This window comes from Danio rerio, chromosome 17, assembly GCF_049306965.1.
Source record: "Danio rerio strain Tuebingen ecotype United States chromosome 17, GRCz12tu, whole genome shotgun sequence".
NCBI lineage: Eukaryota > Metazoa > Chordata > Actinopteri > Cypriniformes > Danionidae > Danio > Danio rerio.
The window spans coordinates 29,489,008-29,512,845 of NC_133192.1; the positions used below are offsets into that span (position 1 = coordinate 29,489,008).

At 35.9% G+C, this 23,838-nt stretch overlaps 1 protein-coding gene across 4 annotated transcripts in view; it reads left to right on the top strand.

Annotated features, from left to right (window-relative positions):
- luzp1 (leucine zipper protein 1) overlaps positions 1–23,838 on the top strand; it is a 66,026-nt gene continuing 42,188 nt past the window's right edge. The window contains exons 1-2 of one of the 4 annotated variants that reach the window (XM_073928608.1): positions 307–1,274; positions 1,354–1,397. The gene's annotated coding sequence lies outside the window, so the exon portion shown is untranslated. Of the gene's footprint in view, positions 193–306; positions 1,275–1,353; positions 1,398–23,838 lie in introns of those variants that run through there. The other 3 variants (XM_073928609.1, XM_681835.10, XM_073928607.1) reach the window with 3 other exon arrangements.

Genomic DNA, 23,838 nt, shown 5'->3' on the forward strand with positions numbered 1-23,838 from the left:
AAAACCCACCTTTTTCATTGTTTGGATCTCGAAGGAATGTGATGGTTTGATCCTGCTGCGCAAGGGAGGGGGTGAGAGAAGGAACCAGCGCGGACCCTGCTGAGAACTGCTCAATTCATCCTCAAAAAGTCAAACGCGGTTTGCCCTTCCAGAGAGCTACCTCCGAAAACAGGTCTTCTCCGGGTGCTCAAGGTAAGAGAAATTTGTTGCTAGTTTTAGTGGAAGGGGAGCTGAATGGTGGAATATGGCCCCCTAGACACAACTCCAAACTGCGGCAACTTTGCCACCCTCCTCCCCCTCCTGTTCGCTGCAGCGGAGGAGCTCGATGATAAGCCGGACTGCGGCGATTTTAGTCCGGTTATTTAGTGGCTGGTGGAGGAATGATAGCGACGTAGAGATGCAGAAGTAAACTTAACTGGGACTTTCCAAACCGCGGGTGTTTGTAGCCGAGCGGTAACTGAAACAACCGATTTATGTTGTGATTTTTTTAGGCTAAACCAGAGATTCAGTAGGGGTTGTTCTACGTCAGCAGCATCACACTGTGTAGCGAAGTAAAGTTTACATTTGTAACATTTTTACCCGATTTGCACTTTGTCGCGCGCGAGCATTGAAATGTCAAACCGATTTACAATCCACGCCACGTACACCCAAGAATATAGTGAGTTTTCAGACAGGAAAAGTCGCTTTCTCTGAGAACAATACCGCAGACGTTGAAGGAATTTGGGTCGACGTGAGTCAAAGTCTAAATAGTTTGATTTTCTTCTTAAATAAAGCGGTTTTCCACGTGCCCTTGAAAGCGTTTTCTTCCTGCGTTTCTGCCGAATAAGCAAGCAAGATTCAGCGGTGTGGGACTGGGACGCTCATGTTCGCCTGTCAGATATCCCGTGTTAAATTTGGATTTCTGTATCGTAACGTGCAGCTTTTTTAACGCAGTGTCTGTCCTGACCAGCATTACTGTCGACGGTACTGACACGAATAGAAAATGTATTTCAAGTCATTGCTATTAATGTTGACAGCCGTTATTAGAGATGCGAAGTGCGTGCACACACACGCTGACAGACTCAATTAAACGCGTTTGATGTCTTTTAACAGAAGCTTAGCCTTAAATGGTTCATATTAAGGCTTTTATCAGAAGTGGGAAGTCCTGTTTTTGCCTTGGCCTAAAACCCAGGTGTTTATTATTTGTGACTTGCGTGCTGTGTGGGTACAGAACCAAGGGATGTCATGTGGAGGTCAGGCTGGTTTGGGCTTTGCAATTGCATTTGTGTATCTTGGTATGTTCATGTCTAAAATGTTTAATAATTTGGATCGTTTGAATCTCTTGACTAATTTGGTTTGCTTTGATTTGTTCAGACTTTTCCCTCAGGTTACATAAGTACGCCAGTAGGTGGCGAGAAGTAAGTCCTAGTACTCCACACTTCCTTACATAGTATGCATGAAGTATGCTAGTTAAGTAGAATAACTTAAAGTATAGTATTTATTAGCCCAGTGGTTCCCAAAGTAGGTTCACAGGGTAATGACAGGGGGTCGCTTGGTGGTTTACAAAAGTCAAATAAATTATATTAAACTATTAAAATAACCATATTTTATCCCTAACCCACAGAAAAGAGTAGTTAATAGTTGCATTTGAAACAAAGATGTCCAAAGTAGGCACGTGGGCCAAGGTTGGCCCATTGTAACCTTTGATTTGGCCCACCATTTCATCTTAGAGAAGCGAGTATGATGGTGATAAATCAAGGCAAAACAAGTGTAATTCTGTCATAAATGAGATTGTTCTGTTTTTATTGTTATAAGTTCATAAAAAATGTAAATGAAGAAACTGTATTAGTTAACAAATATATATATATATATATATATATATATATATATATATATATATATATATATATATATATATATATATATATATATATATATATATATATATTATATAAACTATAAAATTATCCAACTATATTTACCTCTGGCCCACTAGCCTCAATCAATTTTGTTTTTTTGCCCTTAATAGGAAAAAGTTTGAGCATCCCTAATATAAAACAAACAACATGCAAATGAAAAGCCATCTGCCTTTAAATGATTTTTTTTCATGGGATTGGTGTGCTTATGTTAGATTAACAACAAAGCATTAGCTGCAGCAGATTGATTTTATAGCACCAGGTTACACTTTCCGACGCCTTTATTAAAATCAAATACATTAAAAATAAATACAGACCACAACTGAATATTGAAAATTGATTTCTGATAGGCGTTTCCAAAATTAAACCAAGAATAGATGCTTAAAACCTTGTGTCCACCAGTCTCTATTGGTGAAGATAATAATAAATTAAACAAATTATTAAATGACTAAAAAAAATGACATGGTACATAGTTTTTTGTGTTGTCAATATGTTTGTTTTTATATAGGCCTATTGTTGTCTACATTTGTGTATTTATATTTTACACGTCTGAAGAATTTGAGGGTCGCAAGTCACTGGCATTGTTATTTTGGGGGTCACAGGCTGAAAAGTATGGGAACCCCTGCAAACGCCAAATAATAATTTACTTGCATATTTGACAGCTGCTGTTTATGGCATGTGAGCTAAGAAATCAAAGGTTTAAACTATCAAGTGAGATTTCCCGTTCATTTCAATGTTGATTTCACATGAACTTTAAAAATAGAAGTCTCTCATTTTGTATACTTTTGCATTATTTTGTGCGATTTTGTAGAACATGTTAGTTGAGTAGAGTGTTCACACTGAATATTCCATCAAGGAATAGTCTACTTGAACACTTGATTAAAAGAGTTTGGAATCTTGGACACATTACAGGCTTATTTGTAGAGTTTATACAATGTTAACGATTATTTCAGTAAAGGGACCTTTTTATTCCAGATCCAGATTCCAGATTTTTCTCATCAGTTTGTTTAATCTAAAGCAAGTAGACATATTTGCATTTTCACATAGTGTTTTGATTGACCTCTTGTCTATTTTCTAGCACTTATTTCTTTGAGATAAGGGTCTATTGACAAGTCACTCGTGTATGCATGCACAATATCTGATGAGAAGGAACTGTTGAAAAAGTTGTCGTTATTTTTCTTTTCTGTGTGCACAAAAGCATTCTTGTAGCTTGATAATATTCCAATTGAACCACTGAAGGCATGTAGTCTGTTTTGAGCTTCTGGACCTTTATGGACTTTGCACAAGTCAGGAATCTTGTGGTCTGTAGAGGACGATTCTCTCAGATTTAATATAAAATATCATAATTTCTATTCTGAAGGAGAACAAATGTTTCAGAGGTTTGGGACAACATGAGGGTCAGCAATCAATCATTGCATTATCATTTTTGGGAGAATTTACTCCTCTATACCAGGTGTAAACAGAAGCTACGAATGAAGTAAAGCACTTACATGCTAAAATAAATTGTCTTCAGGAATTAAAAATCAGTGTGTGAAAGAAAGCAAAAACAATTAATGTAATTATAAGATAACATTGATTCAAAAACAATTATTTATGAACAGAATTGTTTGTACACACACACACACACACACACACACACACACACACACACACACACACACACACACACACACTCACAAACGAGTCTGCATTTGTCAGGTAGGCTGCAGCGGTGACGGTTGGGGGGTTGGGAAACTGACATGAAAATAAAACACTAAGCACAGAAAGAACAGCAGCAACCCCCAATACAAGCTCCATTACATTAGGCAGGTGGGGCCCATAAAGCAAAGACGGGGAGGACGAGTGCAGAGAGGACCTGCCATGACCTGTCCCGACTTAAATGCAGAGCACTGACGGATTTCCAGTAAGGCCTGAGAGACAGCGCCTGTCAGGGAACACTTGTGTCAGTGTGTTCAGTATGAACAGTAAATTAGCCTTGTGAACTAAATACTGTTATGGATACTGGCACTTGATAGCTTATATGACACTTATATGACTCTATAGCTTTAGACTTGAATCTTGCACAAGCCCTGCCTTTGTGTTGATACAGGAATTTTATGGAGTGGAGATTAAATATTTGAACTTCATGTGAGTTTCTATGATAAAGTAGCATAGTTTGACAGACTGAATTGGAGTTGGTTCTGAATGGAAGTCAGGCCGTGAGGTTGTTTAAAACCAAAGGACGATTCTGGAATGCCAGGAGTTAAAAGTTTAAAGTTTAACACTGTTTTAATTTAGAGTTTTGCTGTACCTATCTTGTTGCATTTTAGTGTGATCTTTAAAGCTTCTCAGTGCTGGGTTGTCATCATAAAAAAGTCACATGTTGTTCTGCTACTCATGCATTTAGGGAAGCAAAAGAAAAAAATATATTGCACAATAATTAATGCTAATAGTATTTATTTTATTTTAAATCTATTCAATTCAGGTTTATTTCTATAGCGCTTTTACAATGTAGATTGTGTCAAAGCAGCTTAACAAAGAATTGAAACTGTGTCAGTCCAGTTGTCAGAGTTCAGTTTAGTTTAGTTCAGTTCTGTGTGGTTTAATATTCACTGCTAAAAAAGTCCAAATACTGAAGAGCAAATCCATCAATGCCCAGCTCCACAAGCCCCAACCAAACAAGCCAGTGGCGAGGATCAAACTTCAGCAAATTGACGAAAGTAAAGGGAAAAAAAATTGAGAGAAACCAGGCTCAGAAATATATAATTGGCTTGTTTATATTTAAATCAAATATTTTATTTATACATTTAAAAAATACTGTTCAGTCATTTTAGGTTGGAGAGTTTTTACAAAATGATTTTAATGCTTTCATTTGTTAAAAAATAGAATAAAATAAAATGTAATCATTGATTCTATAATTGGATTTTTGTATCGTAACGTGCAGCTGTTTTTGACGCAGTGTCTGTCCTGACCAGCATTACTGTCGGCGATACTGACACGAATAGAAAATGTATTTCAAGGCATTGCTATTAATGTTGACATCCGTTATTAGAGATCTGAGGTGCATTCACATACGTGTTCTCACTCTTTGGATGTACATGATTACGTAGGGCTGGGCCACTTGGCATAAAAATAAAATCTTGAATAATTGAACATTTTAAATCAATTACAGTTAATAAACAATTATTTTATTTATTAAAAAAGGTCTTTTATTTCACTGACAAGTATAGTAAATATGCTCACATATTACAAGGGAGAGATTTCTGAATGAAGGGTGTATTACTTGATATTAAGTTATTTGAAGGAAACACACACCAGCTACTATCTATGATTATTTATTGAACCATCCTCCTTGAACAACTGAAATTGAAAACGCATGTTGCCTAAAACCAACAGTCACTTTTTTTCGAAAATGTTAAAATAAATCAGCTGCGTATATTTGAGCATGCAGTAAGTTTTGTGCATGAACGTTCACGCGCTCATACTACATCATTGCACTCTCAGCTTGTAATACTGTGCTCACAACATTTGTCATTGAAATAACTCCATAGAGATCAAATATGGCTGGAAAGTGCTGAACCTTTTTCAGTTTTGTGGGGTCATGTGATTCGAAAGGAAAAGTAGTCAACGAATCGACATGGAAAAAGAGCTCGATTAAAGGTTCTGAATGTCGATTTCAGTTAATCACTCAGCCTTATGATTATGTAATCAATGATGTTGAATTGGAGCTCTAGAAAAGTCATTTAAAGTCAGAACATTTGGGCTGTTCGATGATTTTCTGTAATAACGATTTTGTGCTTGTATTTATGTAAAAGTAACCCCAGCAACATGGAGTACTAAATACTTTACTGTGTTTGGTTACCACTTATTTTTGAAAAATCAGTGGAGAGCCACTGTACTGGAGTATGTTCAGCTGGAGATCTGAAGCTGGATGTATTTGCTCTCTGCCAAATGCCGACAGACACTCTTTGTGTTGCTCTTCTATTACATATTATCTCTTTCTGTCTTGTGTGTTTCATGACCTGCAATGTTGTTTCACTTGTCTCTCACCTTAAAAGAGCAAAGGTTGATTTCTGATGAGCCATTCTTGGTTATAAAATAGTGCATGTGAACTTTGTCAGCTGGAACAGGATGGGTGGGTGTTTGCGAAAGTGTAAAAGCAGGGGCAGTTCAGTCCTCTCTCAAGAGAAAGTTTGAAGAAGAACGTTTGCACAACTTTCACGCGATGAATAGCGGTGCTCCCTCTCCAGCACTTTCCTTTATGAGCAGGGCCTGCTGCTGGTTTTGCCAGCCTGCTGATTGCTTTTCCACTCTGAGGAAACATGCAGTGAAACGCTTGTGATGGTTATCGGTTTCCAATAAGAGTAATTACCAGACTTAACACCAGTCCCGGGGATTATGGAGAAGCTAAATGACTAGTGTGAGGTTTAAATTGAATATTGCGGTTCTCTCCTGGTGTTCCCTCTCTGTCTTTGTGTCTCTTTCTTTCTCAATCAAATAAATCAACAGATTCTGTTAACAAGTTTTCATTATGGTGGAAAAAGGTTGTGAGTGCAGCTTTAGTTTTATACTTATGGGATAGTTTGGAAACTTTACATGACATCACTGTTCTTCTTTCTCTGTAAGAATGACTTGACACTTCTACTGAAATGCAAAGGGAAGTTGCATTTATTTGGGTATTTTAGCAGACAGATGTACTTATGTGACAAACAGTAAAGCTGGTGTGAACGTCACTGGCAGATTAGCTTTTTACAACCTGCAAATGTATTTCCAACATTGCAACTGAGGCCCTGTTTACTTCTAGTTTTAGTTAATTTTTTTCCAAGTAGTAGACACATTACTATTTTAAACCTGTTTTTTATTACTTTCGCATTACATTCAATCTCAGATCACTTTAATGCATAAAATCGCATTCCCAGCCCTTGTAGTCATGAAAAAAATGCATTGTTACACAAGTTGTAAACCAAGTCTGACATCAACAAGCACTTTCAAATACATAAATACTTGGAAGAAAACAAATAACTTTGTGTTTTTGTTGGTGTTACTTCAAACTGTGACTTAAAAATTGGTGTTTATGGAATGGATGACCAAATCTGGTTCACAGCTGAAGGTGTCTTCAGTTTTGTGCTGTCAAGGAGTGTGAGAGCTTGCTGACAGACATCCAGCTTGAAGAAGAGGTGTTAAAGTGTGAACAGTAGAAGATTACAGCAGCACCTCCTACACACACAAACACACACTGAACCAGTCCAGCTGTCCCAGTTTGCCCTGAGGACTGATATTCACACTGTGCGACAGAACTCAAAGAAAGGGGGCTTCCTCCATGAGTGTGTTTGCACCTGGTTTTAAAGGGATTAGGACAGTTCTGTCAAACTGGAATGTGTCCCTCATCTACATGGGATCTGATCGATCAAAACACAACCTAATGCTAGGTGTAAACAGGGAAGTTCTGTTATTTTTTTGTTCCTACAGAATCTGATTTGGTCTTAAATTTCAGGTTCAAACTTGGTTTGTAATGTTTTTTGATGAGCTGTTGAAATGCATGTCATGGTGGGTTGCTTTTTCTAGTTTAAATTATCGGCTAAAGGATATCGGCCTAATTTTGTTAACAAACCGATAACAACCGATATTAAAAATAGCAGTTATCGGCCAATATAAACATGGGCACCGATATATCATGCATCCCTTATTAGGATAGAAGAGCTCACAGTTAAGTAATAAAGAGGCACACGGCCAGAGCTGATAAGTACTGCACTGCGTCTTGGATTACTGATGAGCTTGGATATGCTCAGACCTGCTCCTTCTGTGATGTTTTACATCATCCAGCATACTTGTGAGCAGAACTCATCAGATTCTCCAGTGTTAAACACTCGATGTCATCTGTAAAGGATGTTGAATGACTTTTCTTCTCAAAAATGCCACACCCTTCTCGCTCACCTGTGCTCAAACATGCCTGTGTTTACACTTGAGCATGTGTACAGAATACAGGAGATTTAGTGTGCATTAAAGAGCAGGTGTGTATTTATATGGCCTTTTTACACCTATTATTATCCGTGTCAGTGACCCAAATATGAAAGGTCAGCCCAGACACATTGCTGTTCACAGCAGTAACATGCTTCTCAAATCAATCAGCAAATGATTTCTCATTGACCTTTGACTTTGTTTTTTTTTTCTCCACCTCCTCTGTGACTGTTGAGGAGTGTGGGTGCAAGAGTGGGAGTGTTTGAAATATCTGTCAGGTCTCCTGAAAATAGCTCAGCTGAAGCGAGTGATGCATACACAGCAGCCCACATGCTCTGTGATGGTGTAATGTTCCCCCAGTAACCGACACGGCACTCTGGACATAGCTGCATTACTCTGTAGAACCAAAATAGTTGAATTTAAGTTCATTAGCTTTTGTGTGTGTTTGTTTTAAGTGGTGATGGGGAATTCCAGTAGGGATATGGTTGATGGCTTGCTAAAACTGTCCTGATTTTCTCATCTAGCATGCTTCAAAAGGCTAATATTCCACTTATTCCAGGTTTGCACTTAGTATTAAGGTAGTTCTTGGTCAATTCAATTACAAGCAGAAGATCCAGGTTTAAATGAAATCTAAAATGCTTTAAGCGTGTCCGCTTTTGACCACATGCATAGTTAAAAAAATCATTCGAAAGGATTTGGGGTTGAATTCACAATACTGACATGTGATCATTTTTCAACATGTTGTGTGAAAAAGTGCACCAAAAATAATTATTCAATCTTTTACTAAATCTATTTCTTTCGCATAATTTAATTAATAATTTCTGGCTCACTACTAAGCTGCATACCATGATTGGATCATTCAGTAATACTCGAGTGTCACACTGAGTGCTCCCTTGAAAGTTATGTAGAGCATTATGAAATGCAAGGGAATTATCTCAATGAAATCTGAACACGAGTGGTCACAAGAATTATATGAGAGAATGGTGAAAGTCATCATCAATGGGTAGAGGGCAGAAGCACCTTTAATCTGAATTAAGTGTGATTTATACTTCTTACCCAAGATAGGCTCATTCTGAAAACATAGCCCTCTATACATTTCTGGAGATCATGAATTATGTAGTCAGAGCTACGTATGACTGCATTTCATCTTTAAAATGAATGCTATAGGGCGGTATGATGCCATTTCTTTTCTCGCTTACCATATGACCTCTTGCCTCCGTATGGATGGCTTTTCCGCTGTTACCATTTTGTCCGGTAGCTCAACATGTACGTTGGTGGACTTAAGACGCTGAGCAGTGTTCCACGGCAGTTCCAGAAAGTGGGTAAGACAAAAACAAAAGCTAAAAAATAAAATAAACCAGTAAATAACATTGGGAGAATGTGGTAAACATGTTAAAAACAGGGCTTTTCTTTTTTGGATTTATTTATAAAACACTGCGGTTGGATTTAGGGAAGTGGGTGTTTGGGTCAGTCGTTGCTTTTTAAAACACTATTGGTTGGGTTTAGGTAAGGAGGGTGGGAGGATCGGTCGGTTGTTCAGTCATTAAGCCAGTCAGTCGAAAGTGGCCTCTAGTGGATTAACATGAGAACAGCAGAGACAAGTTTGAGATTTGAAAAAGTGTACACAGCAGCCTCTGGTGGAGTCGCGAAAACAAAAACTGCAAAAAGCATAGCTCTTGGAACAAATTTGGTGCTCTACAGAAATGTATATAGGGGTACATAATCAGAATGAGCTTGGGTTGTTCTCAACCCACAGCACATACCTTGCATGTCCATGCCCAAAGTAGTGCCAGCGAACCAAAGTTGGCCCATTGTAACCTTTAATTTGCACCACCATCTCATCTGAGAGGAGAGTAAGTATATGATGGAGAGGGTTGGGGCGATTGCCTTTCATGCAGAGATTGTCATTTCTAATTTGATGTAACCTTTTTTTTGTTTATTTTATTGCTGAGCTGCAAAACTGAAATCAAAGGTTTCAATTGAATGTTGAAAATGAATCTGATTTTTAAAATGTAAATACTGTTACTAAACAGATTGAGGACTATGCAGAAGACAAGCAAATCAAGGCAAAAACAAGTGTAATTCTGTTATTAATGAGATTGTTTTGTTTTTACTGTAATAAGTTCATTATATTACTGTATTAGTTAAAGCAGTGTTTTCTAGTCATTTTTTAACATTATTAAATAATTCAGAAATTACCCAATGTCAACTAAATTTGCCTTTGGCCCACTAGCCTCAATCAAGTTTGGTTTTTGGCCCTTCATAAGAAAAAGTTTGGGCACCCCTGTCCTAGATGCTAGTAAGCAGTGGGGTTTCTATGTTCCACTGTGTCAAGTGTTTAGCAGACGTTTTGAGCTTACACTGGCAATAAATGCAATGATAATGTAGAGAGAGCTCAAACTTGCATTTATTGAAGGAAGAAAGAAGCAGGCGGAACCAGTGCAAGCAAGGCAACCAATCATCTTGCACTCTGCTTTGCCATGACATTTAATTACATTTTTTGAGAAGTGCATGCCAGGATCCACATCAAGTTATGGCAACGGGTATACGGCTGTGTGAAGGCTACGAACCAAGTGCATGCACTCAATGCAGAAGTATAAACTGGCCTTTTCTAGGACTAGGTGAGATATTGAGTACTATTTTTATATATTATTATATACTAATTCATAATATATTTGTTTTGTGTTGATTGGAATTATTAGTATGAAACCCCAAAAAAGATTGCCTAACATTTATTCATCCTCAGGTTTTTCTCAATCGGTAACAGTTGAAACCCCAAACAAGTATCAAAGAATAAGTTAGCCAGACAGTTGACTAGCAATTGATGTACAAAAATACTGTGGATGTAATTTCTGATGTCCCAGGATTCCCTCATTGTTGACCATGTTGTTTTTTTTTCCCTAAAGTCTCCACTACACTCCCTATTTATACCCTCCACATGGAAACACAAGCAGAGACTCTCGTGTCCAGAGCTGACCTGATTTCCAGTCTAGCAGAGAGGTTCAGGCATGGGCAGGGAAAGAGGCTGTGCCCTTCCTCTCGCCACACAGTTTCTCACTGAAGCATGAACTCTAGTTTTAGCTGACGTTTAAGCCACGTTGCTGTCTACACACTGTACTAAAAAGTTCAGAGCGAGTGTTATTGGATAAACACTGAATGGACTCATCTGTCAAAGTTGATAGTTTAAAAGAGCAAGCTATTTCCTATCATCCATCATCACCATAATGCGTGTAGGCTTAATAGAAAAGAGCAACTCTCAAATATTTCAGTGTAGTCGTGCTCTGTCCCAAGTGTCACCCTAAACCCTTGTGTTTCACTCTGAAAGTTCACACTTTAAAGTAGCACTGATCAGAGTTGGCCACAGCAGTGTCCACAAGTTCACATCAAGTTCACTATTTGGGATGTCGCTTGAGCTGATGTATTTAAGATGGAGTGATGTAATTAAATCAGGATCATTTCACAAGAGTACAGCTTTTTTCTGTTATCAGATTTTAAAACTGCTTTAATTCCTGTTTGGGTCACTGATACATCTATACACACCATAATAACCATTATGTATTTATTGGCATAATTAGAAGGGACGTTAAATGTATTGTGCGGTCATGCATACCGTGTGAAAGCCATTTTTTTCCACCCTACACACATCCTTAACCTTTCTTTTTGCTATCACGTACATCCAAATCAATCTTTTTCAAAATGGATCTAAATTACTACATTTTGCACAGGGACACCACATATAAAAAAATAGAAACATGCTAGCATTTGACTGGCATTTTGAGTTACTATCTGTTCTTAGCATTACTGGGATTAGATGACAAACAAGTGTATCATTTCCTGTCCATGATTCAGCATCATACTGTAAAACCATATATGTAGAACAGTCCCTGTAGAACAACATAACACTTCCTTTGTCTCACCCTCTGATCACACACAGTTGTGCTGAATAAATGGAAAACATCTTCAGTTTGATTTTATTTGATATATTTTATTATAGACAGGATAGCTGTGACCTCTGAACTATGCAAACATGTTGAGAAAGTTAAACTGAGGCAGATGCACATTTTTACTGCTCTGGTCCGAGGCCTATTCTTCCTTATCTCTGATAGAAAACATGTTTCCACTGTGACACTTGATTGCAAACATTGTCCTGAGTTCTATAATGGTTTACATATGTTTTGCAGTTTGAAAGGACAGTTCAAGCCTAAAGTATGTCTCGTACATCTCATCCACTTCATGCCTGGTAAAACTCTGCTTTTACACCTGCAAGATGATGTAAAAAAGACTCTTTTTTTTTTTTTTTTTTATTAGACTTTTAATAGGCACACTGAGTTCTGTAGACTGTTTTTCTGTTGAAAAGATGTTGTAAATAAAGATAAAAACATCACAAAAAGCAGTGTAAGATCTCAGAACCGACTTTTTGTTTATAATTTTAGACACAGCCCAGCGTATTCAGGATGTCGTCCAAGTATGTTCTACAAAAGCTCTTTTAAGGCAAAACTAAATGGAAATGACCTCTAGGAATGGCACACGTTGTGTGCAGATGTTCAGACTATTGTTTTCCCTTTCTGAAGAACATTTATTACAAAAATGGATGAAATGTGAACATTTTTTTACAATCAAAATAGATTATTTTCTCCATCTGGCTTAGTTTATTTATGATTAATTGTACACTAGTATGTCTCTCAGATGTTTGCTTTTGAAAGAGCTGCTTACAGAAGACTGTCAGAAAAAGTGGATGATATGGCACCAAATATGAAGAATTCAAACCATTTTTTAAAGTTTTCTCCCAGGCAGATCTTTAAGGGTGCTTTCACACTAGCACTTTTTGTCCACACTCAGGTTCATTTGACGTCAAAGTACAGTACATTTGGCTAGTGTCAACGTGTCTTCTGAACTTGGGTGCGCAACTGTGAATTGTACCCGAGTCCACCTGAAAGAGGTGGTCTGGGGTACGGTTCACTTCTGATATGAATCCAGTTGTACTAAATAACGGAAGTGAACCACCAACTGTACAAAAAACTTTAGTTTTAATAACGTTCATTCATGTGTGTATGTCTGTGTATAACCTACCTTGGTGACAAGCAGGACTGACCCAGTGCAAAGAGTGATGATGGCTTCTTGTCTTCACCAAAAACGACCTCTGCAGACATTGCGTGATGTTCTAAACATTTGTAATGTTTTTTTTTTTTTTTTTTTTTTTTTTTTTGCGGCAGATAAATGCAAGTGCCTCTCTGTATTTAGATTTTGGTAACAAACCAAAAGATTCAGCAAAAGCTGAATGACCATGATCTGTGGACATCTCCATTTTGCCGTGTTGCTTTCCTGGCTATCACCTGACAACAGCTGTGCACAAAACAGCAACTTGATGACACAAGCGTACTGGGGTTCAGCAGGAAAAAAGACAGTGTGAACACAAACCAGCCAAGAAGGTGGCATGGAGGGACAATCAAACTTTGGTTTAGTCCAGGCAATTAAACCAAGTGTGAAAGCACCCTAAACTTGTGCTTGAGTGAAAGTGAGTGGATTTTTCTGTCAAATTCAGCAACAACTCTATACAATAAATTTAGAAACAAATATTTTTGTTGTTAAATAGTCTTTGTATCTCATATGATCTAAAATAAATACCTGCAGCATGAAAAAATCTATGAAAATTAATCAAAATATTCATTTTTTTTGGAGCTTAATTTTATAGACCATTTTGAGGGTTGTAAACAAAAACAATGTTCCCAGCGTATTTCCTGTTTTACATTTTTAATTTCCTTATAGCTTCTGAGAATCCAGAAAGAGCCACACACCTGTATTGATAAATAATGTTATGAAAGCTATTTTACAATAATTTATAATTGAATTGCCTCTTATTGCAGTTACTGTATGAAATACTTTGATAACAAACAGAAAATGTTCATGGGCCAATGAAATGACCACATTGAAATAAGTTTGAATCCTGTATGGCGGTTTATTCCGCTCTGGCTACCCCTGATATATTAGGGACAAAACCGAAGGAGAAAAAATGAATCCTGTAGACTAGATCATGTATTTATGTCAAGCTTTAGTTTTCTTTTTTTTTAATCAATCCATTTCAAAGTCAATCTCATTTCAAAGTCTGAAAGCTGTTCGCTCTATTTTCCAAACCATAAGATGTCAGCTCAAACTGGGCAGTGCAATGATTTCTCTTCCCTTCTCTTTTTCTCCCTGTTCTTGAGGTATTTTTGGAACTTAATGAAAAGAGAAATTTGAACCGCTTGGCCTTAAAAGGGATGTCTGGGTCAGCTGTGTGGAAAGTTGTGTTATTAATGCGTTTGACGTCTCTCTCACACTGTGTTTTGTTAAAGGGGCTGAAGAACACAGGAATGCTATGGGTTGGATGGTTAAGTTGGGCTGGACTCAATCTTTGGAGAGCGAGAGAGAGGGGAAAAGGGGCATAGTTAGCATTTTTTAGAAGCCGTTCCAGCTCACTTCAAGGTCCACTTTTTTGCCTACGGAGACATGCTATGGAAGAGGCTTGTGTAACACATAGAATCCTGTTCTATACTGAAGACATGAAAGTAACTTAAAAGAGCATTTATTAGAGAAAAACAGCATGCCTTTTGCCCATTAAACAAACTTCTTGGTCTCAGCAGAAAGTTTGGGTTTTAACAGCTCATCATGTGGATACTGATCTCTTTCTTGTGTCTTTTCCTTGTATGATCCCATAGTGTTTTGACTGTAGGGCCCTGACTCTGTTACAGTCCATTTACATAATTTTTAAAGAAGATTATTGTTGAGATTGGAGCATACTGGTGGTTTTCCACCATGATTATCTATAATTGCAACGAATTAGAATGAATTATAGAATGGGAGCTGCAGGAATGAGTCTTTGTTTGTTTGGGATTGATTTTATACGAAGACTTTGTGTGTAGCAGAGAGAAAGAGACAAGTACGCTTGTTAAACTTCTTACAGGCTATTTTTGTAGGAGTTTGTTTTGAACAACAGTCGAAAGGTAACAATTTGCAACAATGTTCTATTAAATAATGTTACTAACGTGAAACATGAACAATACATAAATTACAGTCTTTATTCATCTTTGTTAATGTTAATTAAAGTAATTGTCCATTGATAGTTCGTGTTAACTCTGTGCATTATAGTATTAACATGCATAACTTTAGATTTTAATATCGATTAGTAAATGAACTAAATAAACTATATATTAAAAAAATAATCTGGTTCGTAAATGCTGGACAAGTATTGTTCATTTTTTCATAAATGCAGCAACTAATGTTAAAGAATCCTTGTTGAAAGAATTGTAATTTGTGCATGCATGTGTAATCTGTATTCAAATTGGCTTTGTGCAGTTCTAAAACACTTGTATTTAGTTGTCAAGCAAGGTTTACATTTAATGATGTTCTAAGTCTGCCATGTGGAGTAACGTCAGGTCAGTAATTCTTTTATGCTGAAAATTTAACAGTAACCCTATATCCAATGAGGAACCATGTGTTAAAGGGATAGTTCACCCAAAAATTAAAATTTACTCGCTATTCACTGCTTGTGTTCAAACAAGTTTTCCTTCTGTTTGTTTTTTCTTTTCTTTTTTTTCGAATGCAAAAGAAGAGATTTAGAAGAAAGCTGAAAACTTTCTATAGTTAGAAAAACAAATAATATGAAAGTTAATGGTTACAGGCTTCCAGCTTTCTTCAAAATATCTTCTTTTGAGTTCAGCAGAAGAAAGACACTTCTTTAGAATAAAGGGTGAGTAAATGATGACAGAATTTTAGGTTTTTGACTTCACTGCAATTAATTACAATATAATTTTTAAACTTTTTTTTAAAGTCATAGAAGTTACAATGTTCTTTAATAACCCACTGTAACACTGAGTATTTCTTTGGATTTTAAGTTAAATGGTTAAAATAAGCATTTATAGGTAAATACAAATATTTTCTGACCTGAATTTTCATTGCAGTGCCTATTAATAACCCTTAATCGAAATAATAAAAATGGATTACCATAAATTATTTTAAGTAATTTAAAATTAATTATGCTATCCTTTTGTTACTATTGGTTTGTTAAGAGTTTTTGAGAAGCAGTTCCACGTATGGTTTTATGTGGGACTAATGTAGAGGGAAAATATTATTAATCTTTTTTTGTTATACAGTATTATGTGAAAATATTTGTTGTGATTTTTGGGATATTTAAATAATTTAAAACTATTAAAAAAGAGCTTTTGACTTCTGGACATACATTAGGATGGCTTTATTTTTCCATTGCTTGATTAGATTATGATTTTAAGGCCATGATAAATTTAAAGCAAAGAAGTAAAAAAATAATAATGTTGTCCAATATTTGTTTTGATAGTAGAATGATCTTGCCGTCCGATTTGTGGATTATGCATTGTTTGTTTGCATTACCATCTACATTGATCTAGTCTAGTCCCGTCAAACTAAATGTATTACTTGGTTTTCAGTTGCATTCTTTTTAAATAATGTTAATATAAAATTAATATTCATATAAATAAAAGGACATTAATGGCAGTTAGGGGGGTGCAGCCTCAAAAGGTTGAGTGCCTCTTCTTTAATGGATGTTTTAGAGGATATTCTGATGAGCTTAAAGTTGAGCATTTATTAGCAGTTTAAAGTGTCTAGCTGTATAAAAGTATTAAAGAAGGTCACCCTGTTATTAAATTTTACTCATTATTATCTGACCCTTAGGTGGTTTAAAAAGTGTATTATTTTCAGTTATACACAAAATAATATAAATGTATATTTAAAAAAATTTTTGGAAACTGGTCACTATTGACATCCATAGCAGAAAAATCTAACTTATTCTTTTTGTGTTCAACAAGTGAGAGAACAGAATTTACATTTTTGGGTGAACAATCTCATTAATTGTTTAGTGTATAGTGCATTTCTTTGTAAAAGCATCTGTTTTTCAAAGGTTTGTCTTGCGAAGGCATGTGGAAGACAAAGCTAGATGGATAGATAAAAAAATCAAGTGGGTACAGTGAGGTTAAAGAGTGTCTGGAGAGAGGGAGAATGAGGGCCTGCGCAGGCACCTGTATCAACATCCTCAAGCTGACTTTCATAAATCCTCTGCTGTGGTTGGTGGGATTGATTTGGGGTGGAGGGGGAGAACAGTTCAGACACATTGCAATGGGGAAACGGTGTGTTAGCAGAACACATGAAGAAATTCAATTCCAGACACTTTCCTCAATTCTCAGCAAGAAACATGCTCTAAAGAGAAAAATTGAGAATGAAATAGCGAGCAAACATAAAGAGGAAAAAGAAAGCAATGCAGGAATAAAAGAGAAACTTGAACTAAAGTTTGGCTGGTGTTTTACTCAGTGGTCGGATTCCAGCACTGCTGTCAGTCCTTGTTATGTCACCCGTCATCAACTTTCAGTCCAAGAGAGGGACAATAACTCCATGTCTGTTTCTCACGTCCAACTTTCCATCTGTCAACGGTTGCTCTTTGATTAAAAACCTCATTAGACACTCGGTGTTCAAACTATTTGTTATGATTCGCCTGATTGAGTGTCAGCTGAGGCTTTGTGAAGTATTTGAATGTTTGTTAACATGTATAGAGCAACATGTTCACATTGATTTAAGAGCTTATTAACTTCTTGATTAACTGTAAGCTGAGCTGGAGGCTTCCACGCTTGTGTTTGCCACAAAAATAAGAGCTTCTTGACACTCTCATTCCCACCAGTACAGTAGAAAAATATAGCCATGGGCTGTAAAGTTGGCTTTGTTTTGGGAATTTAGATGTGCTTCAACCAGAGACCGTGGGAAAGTGATATGAGAGGTGTGATCTTACTAGAGATCAGGAAAAGCACCATCATTTCCTGATGTTTTAATTCAAAGCTTTCCTGAAGTTTATAACTTGAACTTATAAAGCTGGGTTCACATGGAAAGAAAATGTAAATTTGATCTAGAAATAGATGTACAATTAGTTATGCTTTCTTTCTTTCATTCATGGCAATATGGATGTTTTGATGTTATTCTACACTGGAATTGATTCCTAAACCTTAAGCTCAGTCTAGAATTGGGCGATTAATTGAAAAGTAATCTAAATCGACATTCAGAATCTATAATCGATCTAATTTTTCCAGGACAATTTTTAAAATGAATTTCCCTACCATGTGTGGAGTCACGTGACCCTGCTCTGTTAAGGCCGATTTATACTTTTGCAGCCACATCTGAATTCTGGTCAAGCAGGACAATGGACTCATTTTTGAGCCGTACTTTGCACTACTTTGACAATGAATGGAAGCGGTGCCAGAGATCCCTTGATACCATATTTGCCCATATTTTCCATCACATAAAAATTTTTATATACATTAAAATATTTGTTTACAGAAGATGCAAGAAATGCTTTTATTCAGAAGAGATATTTTTTACTTTTAATATGAAAAAAAAAATCTAAAAAATAATTGATTGTTTCCAAAAGCGCAAAATATTTATTTATGAATATTTATAGACAGTAGATAGTGTGTGTTTCCTGCAATTCTTTTAAAATCAAGTAATGCACACTACATTCAAAAAATCTCTCACTTGTAATATGTGAGCATATTTGCTTTACAATACTTAATAAACTAAATCATCATTCATTAATTGTTATAGAGATAAGATTTTAGGCCAAATCGCCCAGCCATAGCTCAGTACTTTAGTCAGTGTTTTTTTTTTATGCATGAAGAAACCTTCACTAAAATATGTCTGCCATCCAATATTTGTAATAAGCTTAATATTAGTTTTTTTTCATTAGGGCTGCACAATCTTTTTTTGCACATCAGGCAATGTACTTGTACATCTGAAACCAAGCAAAATACGGATGCTGAAATATGACAAAGCAAGCAAGCAACGATAAAAAAGGCTTCACCATTTACTCAAACTCAAGTGGTTCTAAACTTTTATAAAAAAAAAATCCCGTTGAACACAAAACAGGATATTCAGAAAATTAAAAAAAAAAAAGCATCTGTTGGCATTTATAGGGGGAACAAAAAATACAATGAAAGTCAGTTGCTGGTTTCTCCCAACATTCTTTAGTTTACACTATCTTCCTTTTGTGTTCAACAGATAAAAGAAAGATATGTGAAACAAGTGGGGGATGAGTAAATGAATTGAAGTTTTTTTTTTTTTTTTTTTTCTATCTAATCATTCTTAATGTTCTCAGATTCATTTAAATATACCAGGTAGGGTTGCACGATTCTGGCTAAAATGAGAATCACAATTTATTTTGCTTAAAATAAAGATCATAATTTTTTCAACATTTTTTAGATGTAAAATAAAGGTTCGAATTGGTTATTATTATTTTTATTTCTCAAACATATGGCTAAAAAACAATAACAATATTAGGCCTATGTGTAGGTCTAAATATTATATAGACTTGGAATGGTGGACTTGAATAGACTTTAAATTTGACTTGGTCTTTTATGCACAGTAAAGTGATTACATGAGCACACAACTAATCATGCTTTTCAAACTAAATTATTATGTTTGAGACATGCTTGCAATCTGTCATTGACAACATTACACCATTTTTCACTGGTAAAATGAGACATTAGTCATTATCAAATGCCTTCTTGCATTATATTTAACATTATATAGGCTAGAGTAGTTATACTGACACTGTTAAACATTTATTTCATGCGGAACACTTTGGACTCGCTATAAAGCATATTAAATAATTGTCATAATCATTACTCTAAAATGCAAGTTAATCATTTAAATGATGTTCACACTTTTGGTTTTACTTTTACTTGTCGACTGCCCATGTCAGTCATCACTTTGTGGAAAAAAACAAAAACGTGCTAATCATACTTCCCAACCGGCTTCCAAAATATTGCTCTGTGCAACAAACTGAACATTATTTATAACATAAGTATTACTGGTTATTTACAACCTATGCAGGTTGTTCACTAAAGTAGACATCATTCACCGGCACGTGCCTCCTCTGGAATTTCACGGCTGCAAATAAGTAATTACATAAAGACAGAAACTACTTTTTTGGGTGAATTACACCTTATAAATACAGAATGTAACTCTTTCAACTAGGGATGTAACGATTCACCTGACTTACAAATCACTAATCTTCGCAATTCATGATTTGGTCACGGTTTTTTAACAAAATTATTTGAGACCAATTTAAGGTGAAGAGTTTCATGCTGCACATTTTTCTGCCATAACTGAATTGCTATTTTACAATCAAATTCCAAAAATAAATAATAATAAATAAAAAAAATAATACAAAATAAAAAAGACTTATTAATATAAAGAAACTAAGACTCATTCGGTCTGAAAAACATCTACTATGAATCATAGAGGTGCTGGTTAAAGTGTGGGGGGTCGAATCAAGATCACAATCTTTTTTTTAATAATTGTTCAGCCTTAATTCCAGTGGAGCAAAGTAGTGGATTTATTTATGTTTATCTCTGTTTACATTTGTTAAAATGTCTGATGTGTGTTATGCAGGACTGTGTACTTTCAGAAGTTGTAGGGATGCTTTCTTTTCCCTGAAGTAATTAGTAGTAGTTGGTAGTTGTACCAAGTAGTTGGTTCTATAATTAAATTTAAAAAAATGTATCACACACTGAATGTTGCATTATTTAGCTAGTTTTTACAGCACTCGTTTTAATACTCTTTAATATTGTGTGAGCTTTACCTAATGTATCTTCCTCTGTGCAAATGGCGGCACTGATCAAGTTTTGAAAAGCCATTCAATATATATTGTAGTGATGGGTCGTTCATGAACGATTCGTTTATTTTGAACGAATCTTCAATATGACTTGGGAAATGAGTCCTCTCAGGGAGTTCATTTGCGCGTGCACTTATTTGTGCAGGTGATATTGTTAATTTCAAGTCTTTTGAGTCGTTCATCGCAGAAAGGCAGAAGCCAATCATATGCGTTTAAAGCCGGAAAAAGAATTGATCCATTCACCTCTCGAGTCCTTTATCAGGTCTGAGTCATTCGTTCCTCATAGGCCAATCATATGCGTTTAGAGCCGGAAAAAGAATTGAACCGTTCGTCTCTCAAGTCCTCTATCGGGTCTGAGTCATTCGTTCCTCACGGGCCAATCGTATGCGTTTAGAGCCGAATAAAGAGTTGAACCGTTCATTTCTCGAGTCCTCGGGTTTGAGTCATTCTGTCACGTGATGAACAAACGACTCAAGAACCAGAAGATCGACTCAGACTGTGTACTTTGGTTAAGATTAAATGTGACTGTCAGTGTAACGTGAACGAACCACTGACATTTGAAGACATTAAGAGGTGAGCTGAGCAAAGAGGCAACAATGCCTTCATAGACAAAAGAGCAGGTAAACATTGAATTATTATTTTCTCCTTCTTATAGTATTCTGTTTATGACTTATTTGTTGTGTGATAAACCTTTTGGGCTAGTTGTAGATGTGTTTGGAAGTAATTCGTAACATTTTAAGAATATGTTGGCAAATTGAACCAAATAAACAGAATGACTCGAAAAAAAGATTCGTTTATCTCGATAACACGAGACTCAAAGATCAGAGACAGTAAAATGATTCGAACTTCCCATCACTAATACATTGCTCAAACACCTAAAGGAGCATTTTGCGAAATAAATACACTGTTTACAAATTCATTATAAAAAAATAAAGGGATTGTTTAAATGTTTATATTTTATCAATTATATAAAATACAAACCTAATTCTGTTAAAATAGATGCATTTAAACCAGACTTGTGTGCAATGTTATGTGAAAAATGCAAGCTAAATCATATTCACGAGTGGTCTCAAACCTCAGTGTATAGTAGAAAAGCTCTGGTTTTGATCACTCTGAGATTGTTGTAGGTGTCCAATGCTTGAAAGAGCCATATTTCTCTCCCCCTCTCTCTCTCTAAGCATGCGATCTCATGGCCCTTCTGTGCTAGATTGTTTTTCTCTGTGATCAGTGAAAATATACATGTTCTCAGAGAGAGGAATGTACAGGCTAACATGGTGCAGGTCCTCTGTCTCCCCTCTTCTCTCTAAAGCATAAAACAGCAGCCTTTCTCCTCTCTCCCTGACTCCTTTCAGCCTGATAGATGTGGTGGTTTAGGCCCTTGTGATGGGGCGTTTGGATTGTGAATAGTTTGAACGGCTTTTGGCACTGCTGATGCTCCTGAGCGAGGGATGTTGTTGATTTTGGCTTGTTAAGTGAGGTTTGCTGTGTCTGAGTCTTCATAGTCTAACCATCTGGATGACGATGCATCTCATTTTCAGCATTCCTCTTCCTCTGTTACGCACTCATTCTTTATCAGTCTCCTCTTCTCCCCCATGCGCACTCATCATTTCCTCTTCTGCCTTTTTTACGACTCTTCTAAAGTAGTTCATTAATTTCCTTCATGCCTGACGTCACTGTGGCTAAATCAAAGTCTGTCTTGTCTAGCCGATTAAAAGTGTTCTATGTCCTCTTCCCTGTCATTAGTATCTTTTTGATATTTATATCTTAAAAAATGAATACCTGTGTTCAGCTGGTTAAATTCCACACCACATTATGTCATTTTTAACTGTGGAAACTCCTTGTTAATCTTCCAGAATATCGGCTTGTAATGCCTTCATGCAGAGGCGTGTAATTATCTTGCACAATGCAAATCTTTTAGAATTTTAATACATTACATGTGTCTTAATTAGAGAGAAACCTGTAGGCAATTATGTTATTTAAAAAAAAAAAGAAAATATGGAAGCTTGACATCCATTTATTCAACTGGAATTTCCTTTTACATTTTAAAGCAATGTCAAATGTCATTATTTACTCAGCCCTTCCCAAACACACTTTCTTTTTTCTGCTGGACCCATTTTTTTTTCTGATTACTTTTTGATATGATTAAGGACTTTGGCTGTCAAATAATTTGCAAATATAATATATGAATCTGCAACTGAATCAGCTGGTTGAAAAAAAAGTTGATTCAGTTGCAGATCAATAGCGAGTAGTGAATCATTTCTTGAAAAATGCCTTAGCCTACTATTTCAGACAGAATCAGGCATAAATGTCAGCAATATGCTCAAATCATGAATATATTGCTTTTATGCATATCTTAAAAAAAAAAAAAAAAAAAAAAAACGAGATGAAGCTGTAGCTTACATGTGCTTGAAAGTTCAGACCATTTCAATAAAATAAACATATTGGATTGATTTTCTGTAAGGCTGGGCGATATGGCAAAAATTAAGGATGCACCGGTATGGAGTTTTTGGCCGTTGTGGTATCGCTAACCGATAAGTCTTAAGATTTGGAGGCCAATAGCCGTTATGCTACAGCCAATAAATATACATATTTCAAATGTTATAGTTTTCTACAGTGAACAGCTAATTTTATTTTAAAAACTTCAAAAAAGGTAAAACTGATCTTATGAACTGAATAGCCTATAATTTAAAAATTGCAAGGTGATTTTTATATATATATATATATATATATATATATATTGATGATTTCACATATATTAGCATGCTAAAAATAAATTATTTCTTTTTCTTCGCATAGCAAATCAACATCCAACTTAATTGTTGTATAAAAATAATAGGTTAAATAACATAATGCGATTTAATTGACAAACAAGTTAAATATATTTTAGGTAAAATTAAAGAATAAGAACTGAAACCAGGTCAAATGTTCTCGAATAAAACTTGTTTCAGTAGTGTACAAATATGTAATGTCCAAAAAAACGTTTTGACAGTTCAGAGTCACTGTACAAGCAAAAAGCTAAATACAGATTGTATGCTTTACTTCAGAAAATGTGACATAAATTCATCCTGTTTGCCGTTTTAGATTCTTTTGAACACATGTAGGTGCTTCTACAGTATGTTCGTTCTTGTGATTAATTGCGGGAAAAATTATTGATGAAAAGTTTATGATGAACCGCTGTGAGTTTCAAACTTTAACTGCAGGCGCTGCGTGATGTCTATGGCAATAGCACACAAAGAAAGGACAGACTTTGAAGGAATAAACAATGTGAGGAAAGCTAGTGCACTGGACAAGTCTGAACAAGTTGGACCCATGCATGCAAGAGGCAGGCAGTTCTGTACAACT